Below are 5,886 nucleotides of genomic sequence, written 5' to 3'. Positions count from 1 at the left end.
GTTCGTTTGCGCGCGCGGAGGGGAGATGGGGGCGGGCCCAGCGCCTCGGGCGCGGGCGGGGGGCGCGGGGGACCCCGCCCCGCCGCTCCCTCCAGCATCAGCATCACATGGGGGGGGGGCGAGGCGGGGTGCCGGGCGCGGTGCTCGGGTGGCCAAAGCCTTTTCTTTAAATCCTAAACGCGCCTTTGTATGAAGGCGCGTGCGGGTGGCAAGTGCGTAAACCCTCTCCCCCCCAAAAAAAAGGCCTCCAACTTTGCTTCTTTCCCTCTAGGGGTGAGCTCAAGGCATTCAGTTGCAGGATGGGACAGCTGTGGGGGGGGGTTCTAGAAGGTTTTTATTTGGGAGTGAGTAAGGAGAAGGTCACCCCACGCTGCGCAATCTGGAGACGCGTCTTTTGTTCCAGGGGGATTTGCTTGAGTGTCTTCTCTCTGCAAAGAAATGACTTCTTGGGTCTCCCGTGCGCCCCACCCAGGAACCGCGTTCTCGAGCACGAATGAGACACGGTTGTGCTCAGCCGGAGCGAGAAGGAAACGGGGGGGGGGCGCGCGCTCCCCGGGTGCTTTTTTTCTCGCCCGCGGTTCTGGCCGCTCCAGCAGGGCGCATTCACCTGCGCACAATGTGCATTTGGTGTGTTTGCAGGGCAGAGCCACTTGCAACGCTGGCCGGAGTGGTCCAGAGTCCTGGGAAAGGGAGCCAAGCTTCTCACCCACCCAAACCCCACCCAAACCCCCTCTCCAAGCGCGCACGGTGGTGCCAACTTGAACCACCCATCGCCTGCACCCGCTGCTCGCGCCTAGGTTGGTTTTTATCTTTTATCCAGTTTATCCATTCATGGTTGGACGGGGCAGCTGTCTTTCCCATCTCGGGAGCCTAAAAATTATCTTGGATCCCAACCCTGTGGGATATGCCAACTGGTAAGGTAGATCAGGAGGGTTCAAAGCCCGAGGTTCTGTGTTGGTGGTTCCGAGCAGAGCAGTGGAGTTTTTTTTTTTTTTTTGGGGGGGGGGCTGAAAAGGGAAATCAGCCCCCCCCCCCCACCAACCTTGGTGGGTGCCCTGCCCCTTAAGGAAGTCGTCACTGCCTCGGCCCCACCTCTACCCCTACCTCACGAATCATTGGTGTTATCGTAGCGGAAGTCCAGCCCTCAAGGACTCTTCTTCCCCTCCCACTTCCCATCCTATATAAGGGGGTAACGAGGGACCCACGAGGTCTTTGATTCTGGTGGGAATTCATAGACCCTGACCATTCATAATGGTCAGTATTAAAAGCACTTTTTAAAGCATCTGCTGGAACTCATACGCCTCTTCATTTCTTTGCGCCGGGCAGCTAAAATTAGGACTTCCGGACCTTTCATTTTGGCGAGCCACCAGGAGTCCTCACTCATTCTGCCCGGCACAAAGCTATGAAAAGGTGTCTGGTGAGTTCTGATGTGTGTATGTGTGTGTGTGAGCACGCTTTGCTTCGTGTCTGTCTTAGTCTGAGATTATGTTGTATTCTGTGTCCAGTGGGAAGCTAGCTTTGTGGTGGTTTGGCAAATGTTATGAGCTCTTTGCTCGATGTGGAAACCGAGTAGAAGCAGACTTTGTTTCATAGGGGGGTTAAAGTCCCCCCGGGTGACTAAGGAATCTTCCACCTGATGCGTTTCCAGGTGTGTGTGGTTCCCCATCTGATGCGTATACCAGATGGGCAAGAGGTTGACGAACTTTGGCTGCTTAGGTCACGACCCTGGTGGTACCCCAGGGGTTTAGTAAGAGCAGCTGGAAGACGTTCCGAGCTGCTGAAGAGGTTGTCTGTCTGTGATTTTTGGAGCTCAAGAACTTGGTCATTGGCATAGTTGTCTGTCTAGGATTTATTGTGGAATGCAGAGATTACTTGAACGCATTTTGCTTGGTTATTTGTGGCGCCACGCTGTCTGTTTGTCTGTCTGTTTCTTGTCTGTGTGTTCTATGTTTTTTTTTTTTTTGGTCTAACCACGGGACGCAAGCCCGACCCCCTCTCAAGGGCCGACCCCTGGGGAAAGGGGCCGACCGCCGGTGAGCCCGCGTCTCCCTCGCCCGTCAGTCGTCCCAGCAGCGAAACGCGCAACCCCCGCTGCCTGCGGCGCGGCGAGAGGGCGCCCGAAACCCGCCTAACCCGCTCCCCACCCAACCAGGAAGCTGGCGCATGCAAGGTCCACACTAGGGACTTGGCGGGGGGTGTTGGAAATTGCAAATCCCAGATTTCTCAAATGGCCATCGGGAATAAATTTTCCTGGAGAATTTCTGAACTTTGCAATTCCCCAACTATCCTGCCATGCGTTCAGGCCAAAAAGAGCAACTGGCCGTTTTTTTTCTAGCCGAAAAAAAAAAAAAAAATGCTTTTTAACTCACCACGTGGTGAAGAAATTCACCACGCCCCAGGGCAAACTATTGTCCTCCCAGCTCCACCTGGCTGAGGAATGTAGGTCATTTACATATCAAAGAAAAATCTAGCAAATGGTTTGGAAGTCAAAAAAAAATTTTTTTTTAAGCATTTAAATTTCTAACTTAAAGGTTTCTTAAAAAAATTAATAAGAAAATGTTGCAAATTACTGTTGTTATTTTTGTTTGTTTTTCGGTGCACGTGAAAATTTTTAGCAGCGGAACCACTGCAAAAGAATGAGTGGCGAAGCTTAAAAAAAAAAAAAAAAAAAGGGAGGAAAAAGAGAAGAAGCCGAATGGTAGGGCGTTTGCCTTGCATGCAAAAAGGAAAGTGGTGTAAAAGAAATTAAAAATGTGTAATAAAAAATGTGTATAATCAATCTAAATAATTATTAATATGTCTTTAGGTTAAAAAAAATGTAAATGTTTTTAAGCATGTTCTACCAAAAGTAGTAAGTATTCATTCTTTCTGGTTTTCAACATTAATTTGTGTAACGTAAATTCCTGGTGTTTTCTGTTTAGAAAACTAAGTGAATTTCTATATTTAGAATTAAGCATAATTAAAATATTATTTTGCAATTTTTCATTATATGTTACCAAGAACATTAATATTTGTATCACAGGAGGTTTTATAAAATTGGTCATGGTTTTATTTGAAAATGTATAAAATGTTTCGTTGCAGAAAAAAAAAATTCTAAAATTATCTAAGTAATTTAAGTAATATTTGCTTTTTCTCTTCTCCCAGAACCTTTTAGTACCATTTATGTCATGGCATCATGTTGCTTTGCACAGAATACAAGCAAATGGCTTTTCTCTCTGCATGGGGAGTAGTCCTCATGCAAACAGAAAATCAAAAAAATTAGTAAGGGAACCCCAAAGCCCTCTTTCAGAGGAATAATTGGAGTTGAGGCGGTGTGACAAGCAGGCACCGGCGAGAAACTGAAATAAATGGCCTGAGTAAGGAAATTGAAGATTTTCCTAGAAGATTATCACAGCCTGTGGGCCCTGCTCTCTCCCTCAAGCTCAGAAGAGAATTCGAGGTCAGTCTCTTCCAAACCTGGAGAGGAGTGGAACAGACAAGTCACCTCTAAAAATTCCTGCAGAGGGTGAGATGCCCAGCCAGAAGAACCTCATGCTGAACCGACCAACTCATCAGCCAAACCTGAGTGACTGTGAAAAACCTGCAGTGTCCACAACCTATCCTCAAAAAAGCTCTGTAAGTAATGGGGGTGCCCCAGATGGAGATTTCTCCAACAGTGCTGTATATGTGCAAAGAAAAAAGCCAAGTTATTCAAATACCGGGTAAGGTACAAGGTAAAGGTGGAGAGAAAAAACCATTTTTGGTAGCTAATTAAAATTCTAGTGGGCCTAACTTAAAACCCACTTCTTTAAAGTAACTCATGTAAAAATGCTCTTACTAGTTGTATTAAACCAAATCATAAATTGCAAATGCAAATGTTAGTCTAACTGAAGTAACTCAAAACTGTTTATTCATAATGCTATTATGCTTTGTTTTCTGTTAATTAATTTGTGCTATCATTACAGACAATAAGAACAGCTATGCCATTCAAGTTGTGCTATTTACTGCTCCAAGGCCTGAGTGGGTTAAGTAATATTCCCCTGTATAATTAATCTAATCCTTTTCAGGTGTTAAAACTGTAAAAGTAAACCAGTTAACTGCTCCTTTAGGGAAATATGAGATTTCACCCTATCTAGAGATTGAAACTGCAGTCCCCTGTCAGCCTGAAGTAGCTACAGAAGATTGATCTTCGACCACGTTCCCTCTAATAACTTCTAGGGTAATGAAATCTCTAAAGCAAAATGGTCATCAAAGAAAAAAAAACTATAAGGGGAAAATAAAGGCCGCAGAAATTAATAAGCCAAGTTAACTACTAAGAATAACATTATGCCTATCTATCCCAGAGGTTAAAGCAGGTAGCAAAAATTATGCTTCTCTTGGTAATGTTAAAAAGTAAAACAGTCATTAATAAAAATAAAATTTCTTCATCTCTGTCTAACCCAGTGCAGGAAAGGCAACTGGAGTTTAGGGCTCTCTACCCCAACAGCTGTTTAAGTTGCAAAAATGAAGAAAAGAAAGCAGAAACCTCCTTATTTTCGTTGTGGAATTCACAGCCTATGTGAGAAGAACTGCTGTCAAGGTGAACTGCATGCTTCCTGGGTTCACGCCTTCCATCTAAAACCTGAAAAGTGAAGCACACTGAGAATCCTCTCAAGATACGGGTCCGGCGGGCACACTTCAGCCCTAATGCACTCACTAACTCTGAAAATGCTCTCCCTGGCACTTGCTAAGGAAGGGCTCGAACTGCTTACCTCCGGTCCTCTACTTCCCATGTGTGTGTTTGGGGGAGCCGAAATGGGTGTGTAAAGCAAAACCTCAGCCTTTAACTCCCTCTTGGGGGTGGGGGGGAATTGGCCTCTGGCTGTCCCTGTCTCACTAGGTAATCTAACCTTTGCTTCTTCTAGCTGTACTTATGTCAAAAGGTAATCCCGTTTAGCTTTAAATCTTCTGTTTGCTATTCATAACAGCACCAAATCTGTAAACCTGGGTCAGGTAGAAGGTACTCAGTGCTCAAAAGTCCTGCCTGATCCCTCTAGCCCAGGGTATTTACCTCCGAAACGGATATAAATATGTGGTAAAAATTTGGCTTATGCATCCCAGCATTAGTGCTCCCCAACATTAACATCATCCCAGGAACAGAGCCCATCCCTCTGCCTAGCATACATTTCTTAGGCACTCCTAGGTCTGAGCACTCTACTGGTAGGGCTCAGAAGTTGCAGGAAAATTGGTAACTGGAAAAGCAAAACTAGCAGGGCTAAACAAAAATAACAAACTCTCACAAAAGTTAATTTCAAATGTGTAAAACAAAATCAAGCACCATCAAGAGTAGCTGGCCAAGATACAAAGCTATTAAATGGTCCCTTATGGTCTTTATGGCATGGAATTCTCCCCTATCTAATACTCCTACTGGGGCCCCTCCTAAGCCTTTTTACTTCTGGTAGCCATTGGCCCATGCAGGGTTAGCTCATGCAAATAATTATGACCAGTAATATCAGAAAGTAAAGGCCCCAAAATCACATTGGCTTCTAGGATTAGAAGCCTCCAGTACAAGAAGTGGGGATTGAAAAGGGAAATCAGCCCCCCCCCCCCCACCAACCTTGGTGGGTGCCCTGCCCCTTAAGGAAGTCGTCACTGCCTCGGCCCCACCTCTACCCCTACCTCACGAATCATTGGTGTTATCGTAGCGGAAGTCCAGCCCTCAAGGACTCTTCTTCCCCTCCCACTTCCCATCCTATATAAGGGGGTAACGAGGGACCCACGAGGTCTTTGATTCTGGTGGGAATTCATAGACCCTGACCATTCATAATGGTCAGTATTAAAAGCACTTTTTAAAGCATCTGCTGGAACTCATACGCCTCTTCATTTCTTTGCGCCGGGCAGCTAAAATTAGGACTTCCGGACCTTTCA

The sequence above is a fragment of the Suncus etruscus genome, chromosome 11 (assembly GCF_024139225.1).
Source record: "Suncus etruscus isolate mSunEtr1 chromosome 11, mSunEtr1.pri.cur, whole genome shotgun sequence".
Taxonomy (NCBI): domain Eukaryota; kingdom Metazoa; phylum Chordata; class Mammalia; order Eulipotyphla; family Soricidae; genus Suncus; species Suncus etruscus.
Note: the sequence above shows the minus strand (reverse complement) of the source record.